This window comes from Rhinolophus hipposideros (assembly GCF_964194185.1).
Source record: "Rhinolophus hipposideros genome assembly, chromosome: 4".
NCBI lineage: Eukaryota > Metazoa > Chordata > Mammalia > Chiroptera > Rhinolophidae > Rhinolophus > Rhinolophus hipposideros.
Genome location: NC_138050.1, coordinates 9,622,548 through 9,635,668, shown reverse-complemented (window position 1 = coordinate 9,635,668; position 13,121 = coordinate 9,622,548). Strand labels below are relative to the sequence as shown.

Sequence of the window (13,121 nt, the reverse complement as noted above, 5' to 3'; positions counted from 1 at the left end):
CGGCAGTGTCCCCTCCCGGGGTGTTTTCTGGAATGGTCTTATTAGTGATATTGAACTATTCTGAACATTGGACAGCCTTTGTGAAAACTTGTGATTTTTATCAATGACAAGTCAATTAAACGCTGTCATTTGGAACCCGGATGGATCAGGGATCTTATCATACCCAAATCATCCCAAAGCCATCCAACTGGGAAACAGATAACAGGAATTGTCCTGCCCGAGGCACAATAGCCTAATGTGATTAGAAATCAGGCAAACTCTGGCTTCTCTTGAGCTGTACTCCCCCACAGGCTGAATTATAGCTCTCCTACCAGTCCCACGGCGTTGAATGATGTCATGGGATCTGCAGTTGAGCGAGATGAAAGGGATAAAGCAGAACCCGCTGGCACTAGGCAGCTTCCAGCACACAATCCACAACACAGCTTGGGAACCAAAAAGACTACGGATCCGGCCACTCAGCCCAAGCTTGGGAGAACCACCGGTATCACCTCCTTGCAAAAAAAAAAAAAGGGGGGGGGGAACGTGATCCGTGTTAAACAAAAGAATTTGTGGGCTAGGAGGCGGGAGGGTGACTACCTGCTGAAAGTGAAATTTCTTGATATCCGTGCTTATATATAAACTTAGCCCTGCCTTTGATGTTCTACAACTGATCAGCGATCAGATTACAGGCACTTCAGCTCCCTGCTCCTCTGCCTTTGATCTGCATGGTTAATTTCATTTTCCTGGATTTGAAGTTTCGTCTGGGCTTGTGCTGACACACAATTTTGGGAAGGTAGAAGCATTTGGCATAGCAGGGCTGCCAAGGAGAAACTAAGTTGCGGAGAGGGTGAGTACTGGAAAGAGTTCATTCAGCATGTTGCAGGTACAGCATTTTATGTTTTGCTGGAGTTTTCACTTCCCTTTTCCTGTGTGTTCTAAAAAAAAGATGGTTTTAATCAATTAAAAACAAGTGTTTCTGTACTTTGCTACTACGTTAGTTAGGCTACGTGTCTGTACCAAAGTAAAGAGGATACTGGATGGCATGCTAGTAGTTTGTACAAATGGGTTTACAAAGTGTCATGCCAATTTTACTTGGAAATGAGTTCTTCAAACAGGACAAAAGAGAAGAGAGCTCACTTGAGCATACAAGCGCTGCTCTGGAGCCTGAGGTCTGTAAGCTGTAATTGCTCTGAGTATTTACAGGTTACTTTATTTAGTAAACAGGCGGCACAACTTTACTGGACGCCACTGTTTTCCCTGTTTTCTTATATAAAAGAATACAGTACGTCTCTGGCAATACTGTTTCCTTACTTTGTTTATTCTTTCACCTCCAAGATGTAAACCCATCAGATACATCTCTTTCTGCAGCTTCTATCACTGAAAAGGCATTCAAGTATGATTAAAGCCTTTTATGTGTGAAACTGAAGAATTTTAGAACAGTGAGGGTAGAGCTGCGTTTAGTTTGCTTTAAAAACCCTGTAGTGCTATTCCGTATCATTCGGAAATAGCACGAGCCTTATTTACACAAACAGTGACAAGGCTACTATTTCTAAATTAACATTTACTTTAAATTTATGGTGACAGCTGTTGTAAGTTACAATTTGCCGACTGTTTATGAAAACTATCTGAGTAATCAACAGTTATTATGTGACAAAGTTTTTAGTCACATTTTCACTTTGGTTTATGCTCAACATGGCAAAGCCAAAATACATTCCTGGGCTGAATTTGAAAGTTCACTGTTGTTGTGGGGGTTTTCTTGTTTGTTTGGTTTTGCTTTTGTTGTTGCTAACTCAGTGATCTCACACACACGCACGCGCACACACACACACACACACACACACTCATACACACTAAAATCTTTACATTGCTATGCAAGAACTTAATACAATGGAAAAGTGAGAGTTCCATGTTCACATTAGTTCAATTTAATGTTCTAGTCATAGTTATTTGAGTAAAATATTTAATTAGCACCACAACAGTCTATTTTACACTAGGCAAACCACAAAGAAATTGTAAGTGATAAGACCAGTTATTCTTTAGTCTGAAATTCTGATGAAACAGGAAAGGTCTAATGAGGCTCATTTCATATGTAATTAATTTTTCAGAGCCAATTAATTAAATTACTTTCTAAACTTTCCTCCTGATATTAGAAGGAGGGTAATTAGTACTGTTTGCTTAATTTTAAAACTTTGATAGCTAAATGGAGATTATTTAAAACTGTACTAAGCTGACTACATTTAAAAAATGTGTAAGAACTGAATCTAAAAGACTTAACTGTTGTTTATAGTCATGCCAGGAGAAACATTTAAGTTTTTGTTTTACTGACAGTATGACAAAGCATGTTCATAATAGCCTGGATTATTGGTTTAGATTGATTTTTTTTTCATTTGTTTGCTTAAAAAGTTTTCCTTAAATCACAAAAGTAGTATTAATGTTCACATTCAGATAAAGAAAATTAAGCTTTTAAAGTAATGACTGGAGAAAAGATGCCTAAAAATATAGTGAAAATACAGGAACTTGATCATTTAGTTCAGATTTGCAATTTAAAAAATTTTTTAATGACTGTTTATTCTGTTACTAGGTTCATTTTAACAAACCTGGACTCTACTCAGCACAAAACAAAAGGGATAATTAGCAATTATCTGATTAATTTAGACTTTGTAGAAAACTAGCTCAGGCAAGTCAAGTCCTTGAAAAGCCACTTCAGTGTCTGAATTAATTCAGATAATTGTTTACTTCTGGGTCTTCATTGAGAAACGAAACATTCTATTTGATATTAATAGAAAGATGGCTATTGCTGAATATACAAGCATAGTCTCAAAAGGCATTTCTTAATTAATTGTCACAGGACGATCTGGATTGTGATTTAGGTAGATATACTCCATAATACTTCTATGAACAAAACCCTTATATTTTTTCAAAGCACTTTCTTATCTATTGCTTCAATGGCAGCTTTGTTATTGCAGAAATCCAAGTCTTCAAAAGACTTTTATTTCTAGTCCTGATTCTGTCACTGATTAGCTATGTGACCTTAAGAGAGTCACTTCACTACTCAGTTTTCTCATGTGTGACCTGAGGGAGTTGATCAGATCATCCCCCATGACATAAGCAAGGCGGAATTTTTATAGCCACTTGATGGATGAGGAAACTGAGACTAGAGAAAAGTAACTTGATGATCAATCTTAACTGAAGTCACGTGGCTAGTCCTAGTCCAATGCGCTTTCTAGCTCACCATACATAGTCCATTTCCCAACAACTGCTAATGCAAATGCACTGGATACCTGATCAGAGCAAAATGTTAATTTGGATAATAAAGATAGCCACTTCTCCCTGTAGCACATATTTTTTGTTTCTATGATAGATGTGTCAGTCAACTGGATTAGTCTGGTTATTTTGCACCTGTTTCTTTTGCTTCTCTATTTCTAAGCAGTCTAAACACAATTACATAATTTACCACAACATTTGAAATAATTTTCACCAAAAATGTAACCTATCAATGCAATATGGAATTATATATATATATATATATATATTTATATTATATACATATTTATATTATATATATATATATATATTTGTGTGTGTGTCTGTAAGTATGCATACATTTGGCATTATACAAGCACATCTTTGTGTGTTTTCAAGGAATTGATATTTTCTTAAATGATGTCAGTGGGGCCCATGAAAAGTAATTGCTAATTAAAGGTTGTTACTCCTCAAAGGGGATTCCCAGTGGGATTTTGTGAGATTTCTGTTTGCAAATTCAATATGGGTTTGAACATGATAAGTGTTCCGTACTGCATTTGATTACATCAAGAAACTTTGAACATGTTTTTCTTAACTCTTTCTGTGTTTTTTTCTTGGGAAAAAAATGAATATATTTCTTGTGAATAAATTTATGTATTAACTGTAAAATGTACACACATACACTGCTCTCTAGGTCAAATACCTGTCTGTCCCTCATGTCCTATCACCCTCATAAAGGTGTGCAGATGATTACTTAGTAACATCCACTAATATTTATTAATTCACCTATTATTAATTCACTAATATTACTGAGTACTTGTGTGCCAGGCACTCTAACAATATTCGAAAAAACAATATCTCACTTAAATGTACAAATAAGCTTGTCATGCCCATTATACAAATGAGGAGAGGGAGTCTCGGAGGGGTTAATTAAGTGACATCACTAGAGCATATCTGGAATCTTTTGTTCTAAGGCTAGGCAGTTAATTCTTTCAGTTGTAAAAAATCATATAGAGCTGAACTTAACTGTTAGCAAACATTATAGCCAAAATTTTGGCTAAAAAAATGGGATCTGTTTTTCTTTCTTTTGATTATATTTTGTGAGAGCTAGTAGAAGTTTTTGGTAGAGTTTTCCATCAGTTGGCCTAGAATCTTCAGCTATGAAGAACCTAAAGACAAAATCCATTCTTCCTCTGCTTCAGGACTGGACTAAACTCAAGCATGCACTATTGGTTTGGTCAGACTCCCCGTGATAGCACCCTGAAAAAGTTAATAATTTGGTGCCCCTTCAAAGAGTGATTCTTTAAACATCTGTCAGCCCAATTTAGAGGAATGGGCCATGAAAACGGGGGAAGGGTGGCTGTGCTTCATTTCTCCTCTACTGTCACAAGTCAATCAGTTTTGGCTCCAAATCCACCCACTTAGAAGTCACCAAGTCTCACATCCATAGATTGAGAAGTACTTTAACACCATCCATGGTGACTTAACTTTGTCCTTTAGTGAGAAGGGTGAGGTGGGGGTGTTAAGCAACTTTATCAAACCATTCCTTCCAACATACACCACACTCTCTCTGAGATGCGTTCTGATAAGTACAGCTTCTCCATCCTCTTACATGGCTCCCTATGGCCTAGTATCACGGGCTGCTGTCCAGCAAGCCTGTTCCTTAATTCAACCATATACAGAGGAGTCCACCATATTTACCTGGAAGGAGAGGAGGAGAATCAACGGCCTGTTTTTTCTCTCATTAAACATATGAAAAGAGTCTGGTCAAATAGGAGTGTTATAAACTCACAAAGATCAGTGCAAGTGCTGCAACTTGTAACAAGTTTGTTCTACAAATGTCATGAGTTTTGACATTATATAAACTAAATAAATAACCTCCTTGGCCTTTTCATGTATATTGCTTTTTGTACTAGTGGTATGGTAAAGGGAGCCTGGATTTTGATCCTAGCTTTATTATTAACTTGGTGTGTGACCTTCAGCAAGTCACTCAACATCTGGCCCCAATCCTATACTGATAGTTTATGTAGTTGTTAGCAATGGGTGTTGGGAATTACGTAAAAACTTTGGTTCTTTCCCCCCCCCCTTATTTTCTTACTATTTTTGGTGAATTTTGTTAATCTTTGAGATTCCTACCCCCATTTATTAATTCAGTCAACAAATTTTTAATGAGTACCTACAATATGCCAGACACTGTGAACTAACACAGACAAAATTCAGGATTTTCATGTAGTTCGCATCTACTCCATTTTCCCAAGGAAGAGTGATTTACACTAGAAAGTACTAGAAAGTCAAATAATTTTCCATTAACTTTTCTTCCAGTGAGCTAACTTATCACTAAAACTATTTTTCAAGAAGTTTGTTACCTCATTAGTTCAGCTTTTTTTCTGGAAAACATTCTAAACAAATATACTTTGTATCAGCTTAGATATTGCTAAAGCTAGCTTCAGAAAACCAACCCTTAACATAATCTTAAAAACAACACTTTTGCCAAGATCCTCATAAAAATTTGGCTTTTACAGTGAAAATCTCAACCCATTAATAATAGTCAGTGTTTTAAAGGGAGAAAAATGCTTGCAGCCCTAATTCTAAGCATCAGTTTCATTCTGAATGAGCCTAGGGATCATACAATTCTTTTTGTACCACCTCTGGTGCTTAATTACGGGCCTAGGTTCTCCTTCAGATACTGTCTCCAGATCATATATCCACTCAAAGTGAGGCAAAGTGGGAAATATTTATTAACTTAGCATGCCTCTTCTTTACAGTAAGAAGCATTTAATAGACCACAGAGGTTTTCAATGCTCTTTGTCCCCACTGTTAAATATAATTTCAATTATCATTTAAATACCAATGCTAGGCATCGTTTGCCCTACGAAAGGTACACTGCTGCTAATAATGACTGCCATCGAGTGAACACTTACCATATGCCAGGCATTGGGCTAAGTGATCTCAATACCTTATCTTATTTAACAACCACCAATCAAACAACTCATTTTACAACTGAAGAATTTTAGAGAGATTAAGTAACTTTTCCAAGGGCATGCAACTAGTGAATGGCAAATTGTCATCTAACACCAGATTATCTGATGCCAAAACTCATGTGTGTCATAATAGGGTCTCTCCACAGTGAGCTAATAGGCTTACTGGGAAGATCAATCACATGCACAAGAAATGATGCAAAAACTAATGGACTACATAATGTGTCACTGTCTCTAAGTACAAAAGGCGGCCAGAGAAAACAGAACATTTGGCTGAAGTCAAAGATGTAGTTCCCGAACTGGCAGATTCAATTCCACCCAGAAAACATTTATTGAACATTTATGTGAATGTTTGATACTATCAGAGCTACAAGTTTGAACAAAATATGCCCCTTCTCTGAAAGCAGAACTCCTTTAATTCCTTAAGGAAGAAAGCTCAGTCACAGATAGCCATGACAGAAGAAAGTACGAGGCAAGTGTTATCGATGTAGTAGGAAGGCCACACACCTTGGAGAGACTCCCGAGAGTTAGGTAAGAAGGAGTCAGAGAGGTGAGGGAAATAGGTGAGTATGAAGAGGAAGCTTAGAGAGCAAAGGGAAGGGCAAGTTCAGAGCACTTTGAGACAAGGCACGCAGACCAGTTTGGCCAGAATATAAAGCATACGGTCCAGAGGAGAGTAAGATAAGGCTGAAAATGGGGGTGGAACCCAAACTTGGAAATCTCTGAATGCTAATTCAAGGAGTCTATGAAGCCACTCTTTACAATGAGGGACTTCTTGTTAATCTTTTGGTTGGACAATGACAGTGATGGACAGGCAGGTGGAAGCAGGTCCATCTGGACAGAGCAGCAGAGAGAAAGGTTTGGTAGCCGGGGGCAATACTCAGGTGCAAGGTGGAGAGGACCTCTCCTGAGATGGAGGTGGTGGAACAGAAAAGAAAAATAGGAAGAAGGGGTGTATGCAGGAGACCTTACAAAGAAGGGTGCAATAACTGAGCATAACAAAGATGAACTGAGTATCCCATGTGCTAGCTAGGCTCTGGGATATTAAGGAAATTAATCAATTAAGGAGATGCTCTCAGGAGACGAAGTCTCGTTGGGGAAAGGAACCCAGACAAACAGACAACTTCAATATCATAATGACAGCATGTTGGTGCAGTACATGGAGTCTGGAGTAGTAGTACTAGGTAACAGCTGGCACGCTAGAGTAACGTATACTGTCATTGAGGTTCTAATAAGCTAGTGTATATCATTTGCAAATTGTTTACAGGTAAGTCAGTATTGCGATTTACATTGTGGCCATGTTAGATTTGAAGTAGACAACCTTGAACTGTATCACTTGGGACAATAATATTTTTAATGTATTTTTTCACTAGTACCTAGTATAGCACTACCGTGTTCTCAGAATGAGCTCACAAGATGCGTTGATCAGTAGTTAAGTCTAATAACTTATCCATTCACTCAATAAATATTCATGGAGAGGGTACTTTGGGCCTTGGGGTATAGAAAACAGGACTTGGTTCCAAGCAAGGAGATGTGCAGTTGTGTGGGGAAAACAAAAGGACCACATAAGAAATGGGGGAAGGCTTTTTGTACTAGAGTCATTCACAATACCATTGGTTTGAAGGTACTTTGTCCATTTATTCACTTACTCCACAGATGAAACAATAATTACTTACATTTCTATACGTTCTACTCCTGCAAAAGTACTTTTCTTTTTACACGCATGATTCTTTCGCTCTTTCCAACAAATCCGCAAAGTGGGCACCAGTTAACTCCACTTCATAAACTCACTAACTAAAGTGCATTAGTCTCAACACCTTACAGAAAGTACTAGGAAGGGCACGGAGCCCAAGCTGTGTGTGCTCTCCGCATCACCAGTGGCTCTGAGTTTCTTGCGTGACCCTGGGAGGAGTGGGGCTGGGCTGGTCTTGGCATGGAGAAGGTGGGCACAGCTCACAAGGAAGCACCCCTGACCGCTAGAGGTTTCTCTCTGTGACGGTGCCTCGGGCGAGTATCGGCTGGAAAAAACCATCCATGAATGAACGAGGCGGCTGTTGGTGAGCTGAGCTATCATGACCTTGATCCCCCGCAGCGAATGTGCCACACCGTTTCCCGGGAACTTTTACTCACATGCAGAACGTGACCCCGCAAGGGCAAGGCACAAAGGTCCCGGGAAAGCACGTCCAGGATGGAAAGGAAGGCTCCCTCCCTTGCCCTTCGCAAGGCAATCCGCCGAACACAACCAAGCCCTCCGAGGTCTTGGGGTCCCTTCCCCCACCCCGCCCAAGGTCTGCCTGGGGGAGCCCGCTGCGCCGAGCGGACACGGCAAGGGGGCGCCGCCTGGAGCCTCGGGGCGGCGCGCTGGGCTCGGGCGGGCGGTGCGGTGGGCGGGGCTCCGCGGCGGGCGGGGCGGTGGGCGGGGCTCCGCGGAGGGCGGGGCCCGGGAGGCGGCGGCCGTTGCCGGGCTACGGAGAGCGCCGAGCCCGCGGCGCGGAAAGCCATCCGCGTGCGCGCGGGGAGAAGGACCCCGAACCCAGGTCCGCCCCGGGTGCTCTGTACCCGGCCGGCCCGGCCCATTGCGCCCTGTGCCTCCGACTTCAGCCGGGACCTGGAGGGCAGGACGCGGAGGGCGGCGCACGGAGCCGCTCAGGTGACAGGGAAGGTAGGTGTCCCGCTGCACCAGGGGCTGCGCGGCGCTGCGCGGCGGACCCTAACCCCCGCCCCGGGTGGATCCCCGCAGGGTGGCCGTCCTACGAGGGGGCAGCAGCCCCGTGGAGGGAGGAGGGCAGGCAAGGACTGCTCACGTGCACAGGAGGGGGCGGGCGGCCGGAGACGGCGAGGTCGACCCCTGGGGAAGGAGTGACAGCCGCGGGCTGCTGGGGGCCGGGGCACCGGAGATGCTGGAGCTGCGGTCCCAGCAGCTGGAGGGACGAGAGGATGTGAACGCCTCCCGATCGCCGTTGGCGACGGGAATGACCGGACTTACTCTTTCTATCCAGGGATCTTGTAACTAGAAAAGCTGCTTTTCAGGCAAATGTGGGTGAGTTTGTGAATCAATCTGCGTGAGGCTTCACCGGGGCCTTAACCGAGTGCGCTCGGCCCCTGCCCGGGGCACCTCCACCCCGCAGGCGCAGCACGCTTCTCCGGAGGAAGCCGTCTGCAGGTCGGGACTGCCCCGCGTGGCTGAGGAGGTGGGAAGAGAACATTTACAAGTTTGATAAGTAGTCCATACACATATTCATTCTGTGGAAAAAGAAAGTTTAGCAGATGTCAGCAGTATTTCTTGGCACAGTGATGGGTAGAGCGTGTAATAAATTAGTGAGAAAGGTCAGCTCTCCCAGCCCTTGTGCCATTTCATGGAACAGAAATTTAGCTAATACACTCTTGAAGATGAAGTTTGGAAGGATCAAAATGCAGTGATCTGTTTTGATGGTAAGGAACTATGCATACATTGACCATTGTAAGAAATCCACGTCATTTTTTTTTTTTTTTGCATTTCAGTAAAAGGACCAATTTGCAAACAAAATCATAAGCATCGTTCGATATTTTTTTAATGGCAACAATTTAACTCAAAATATTTATGACGGTGTGGTTTTGACTCGTTTTCCTTTACTGGAAGATGATTTCTTTATGTAAACAGGAAACAGTTATTGTTAAACGTGGCATATACAAACCCAAGAATTTTAGTATGTTGTTCTTTTTTTGTGATCAGATACATTATGCAAAAGGAAGGATTATATATATGCGTTAGTTCAGGATTTACTCAATATATTTTCTATTGTGGTTTCACCTGAGGCATTTTTGCCAATGCTACTTTTGTGTAGTTTAAAAATACATTTTATTTGCAAACACTGCTTATTATCTAATTTAAATATATGTAACTAGAGGGGTTGAGATTTGACTCCTACTATAGAAGACAGCTTTTGAGTTATTATTTACCGAGATGTGGGTACTTGAAAAGAATTTTTCTTTGCATAATATTTATCAAGTTCTGAAAATACTACAGAACATGGAGACGCAATTTCATTTTGAAAATACTGCCTTAACAACAATGCATGGTGTGTTATCATGAGCCCTGTAAGTTCTTTACTCATGAAAATGTCTTATGACATCTACTTTATTACCGTGGCCACATGGCTTTATTGACTTTAGAATTTTTTTCCATAGTAAGTGCTAGCTCTGGGATGTTGTGGTAGTGTTTTCTGGGACATTCGTGGAAATTATTTGTTTTTCTGATGGGAGTGTCTGACTGAATCCATGCTGGATCTTGAATGTGAAGTTAAGGACATATGAAGTCTTTTCATGCACTTGAAATTGCAATATAAAGTGCCTTTCCTACCAGAAACCTGGATGGGAAATTAATCGAGACATGTAATAGTCACATGCTTTGCTTAATGTATTAATTTAATTAACTAGTTATAGCTCTAATACATGAGTCTAGGGCATGACTTTTGAAACATCAGTGAGGAATTTGGCTTGATTCTCCTGTTTTGGCTTGATTCTCCTGTTTGATTCTCCTTTTTCACCTGTTTCAATCTCTGAACCCAAGCTTAACCCAATATCCTGCAACTAGTCTCATCATTCAAAAATTAACACAACATGAACGAAAAACTGCAGGCATCTTAATACATGAAAAAGCCAAGTCCTTTAAAATCTGATGAGTCAATATTTAAAGTCAAGCATTTAAAATTCTGGAAAGGCCAACATGCTCTGTGTTTACTACAGGTCGAATAAGAATACCCACCTTGAATAAATGTACACCAAATAAATAGACAGCTGCTTGTGTGATAAGAGAGCCAGGAACAGTTAAACAGTTAAACACATTTTTCTCCTGGCACCTGGTTATTAAATGTTCATAGCCTTTTTAAAGTAACCTTCTAGCTGAAGAATAAGAACAGTAAAGCAGTATGAGCACAATTTCTTTTCATGATTTACTGGTTGAGCAGTGAGTTCATTCATCATGTTTTATCTGTCTAAAATGTTTACATTTAAAAGTAAGATGTTTAAACAGGATTGGGTTATCTTCTAGTCCACACATCACAGAATACGTACCTTTTAAAACCTGGGTACCTTTTAAAATCAGCAATTATAGAAGACAAAAGAACTTGTATATCTGAAGATGAAATGTTATTTAGCCAGTCTTTGGTAGGTTTGGCTGGGTCTAATATGAGGGGATTGTAAAAGAATGGGGGCTACGTGTACACTAGCAATGGTACAGAAGTGGTTTTGGAATCTATCCAGACTCACTTCTAAAATAAAAATTTAAACAGCTGTGTTTTAGCAATGGTCATGCACAAATCTCTTAGAATAGACTGTGTCAATGTTTGAGGTCCCCCTCGTCCTTGATGCTGCAATTGTTCTATTTGTATTTTAGGACAAACATTTGTGAATTTTAGAAAAATACCTTAGTTACAATATGCGTGTTGATTGAACATTTTGAGAACACTGTGACAGTGATTTTCCTAAGGCAAAGATGACAGAATCTACAACACTCAGAGAAATAAAAGGAGTTAGTCTCAAAAAACCCTACACTAGGTTAAGTTCTGGTAAAAAAAAAAAAAATCAGAGCCTGACAGTGAGTGGCCCCGAATGTTTTTGAACTTTAGTGGGGGGGGGGGGGAATTGAAGATATTGTATTTGGCAACAGAACGTTTTAGAGTTTGTAGAGTTTTTAGTAGAAAATATTTCATGATTTGAAAAAAGGAAAGTCATTCTCATTTCCTAGCCAACAACAACATATATATTTTTATTACAGTATACCTTTGTGAGCTTCCTAGGCTACAGAGAGGGCTGCCAACTCCACGATGTGGGAAGAACAATTTTCAGAATTCAGTGACGTTGAAGGCTAAGATACAGAATAACTAGAGGCTAGGTAGGGGTTATTGTCTTGTTTGGAAATAGCAGTACCTTAAATTTCTAATTATTTTTTTATTCTCTTAGCATATGGGACTGACATTATTTCTAAGCCATTTATTACTATGTTCCACCACTGAAATGTTAAAGGCTATATGTATAGCACAGGCTTTATTTCAATGCTGATTTTAAAAACTGTAAGCCTGCCTGTTTACTTTGATTTTAACTTAAATATATATATGTATATATATGTATATACATATACATATATGTCAGCTTATTGCATATTGGAAAAAATGTATGAGTTGAATATAGTTTCATTACATAATGTTAATATAGTTTTACTAGAAAAACCGTTACCTGTTGCATGTACTGTATGTTGGATAATAAATCAAATAGCTTGTAAGGGATGGAAAAACTAAAGAAAATTAAATAATTTATTCTGGAAAAAATTATCCAGGTTATTGGAATTATTCTAAGAGTCGTATATTTGGGTCATTTATAAGGTTGAAAATGAAGATCCTTCTCAGGCAGTTTACTGATTTGTGAAAATTAGAAAGATAAATACCAGATCTTTCTCCTTGTCACTAATTATAGCACTATATTCAAGAAATGGGATCCTGACCCAAGTTATATTCTACCACAGTGACTTATATTTCAATCTCAAATTACAGGTGCGCATATATTGTTTTGGTCCTTGCAACAACCCTAGAGGTAAAATATTATTCCTAATTACTGACTTTCTTCACTCTTTCCACTTGTATCGGGCACATACTCTGTGTGACTTACAGTTCTAGAGCGAAATCCCAGTTCTTGTCAAGAAGCCCTCAGACCCTAATAGTTGTTAAGCTCCGATGGCTTGGCTGGTGATGTAATGAAGGAAGGCAGCCCCACGTGACAATAGGGAGTGGTGGAAACTTGAGCACTAAAAAGTGTACGTTCTTCTCTGCCCGGGACAACAGATGCTGAGGGCTAGCTCGAGTTGCTTTGATGTGGGACGCACGGTGGCCAGATTCTCTAATTTTTCAAGAAAATTCTACATTTTTAGTATTGAGAACTTACTTTAAA

The 13,121-nt window shown here is 40.0% G+C and overlaps 1 protein-coding gene across 8 annotated transcripts in view; it reads left to right on the top strand.

Moving 5' to 3' along the window:
- Nucleotides 1–340: 340 nt before the first annotated feature.
- The window catches only part of TNFRSF19 (TNF receptor superfamily member 19), an 86,148-nt gene continuing 73,367 nt past the window's right edge, over nucleotides 341–13,121 (top strand). For 2 of the 8 annotated variants that reach the window (XM_081047118.1, XM_081047119.1), the window contains exon 1: nucleotides 8,636–8,862. The gene's annotated coding sequence lies outside the window, so the exon portion shown is untranslated. Of the gene's footprint in view, nucleotides 827–8,618; nucleotides 8,863–9,024; nucleotides 9,241–9,496; nucleotides 9,633–13,121 lie in introns of those variants that run through there. The other 6 variants (XM_081047125.1, XM_081047120.1, XM_081047123.1 and 3 more) reach the window with 5 other exon arrangements.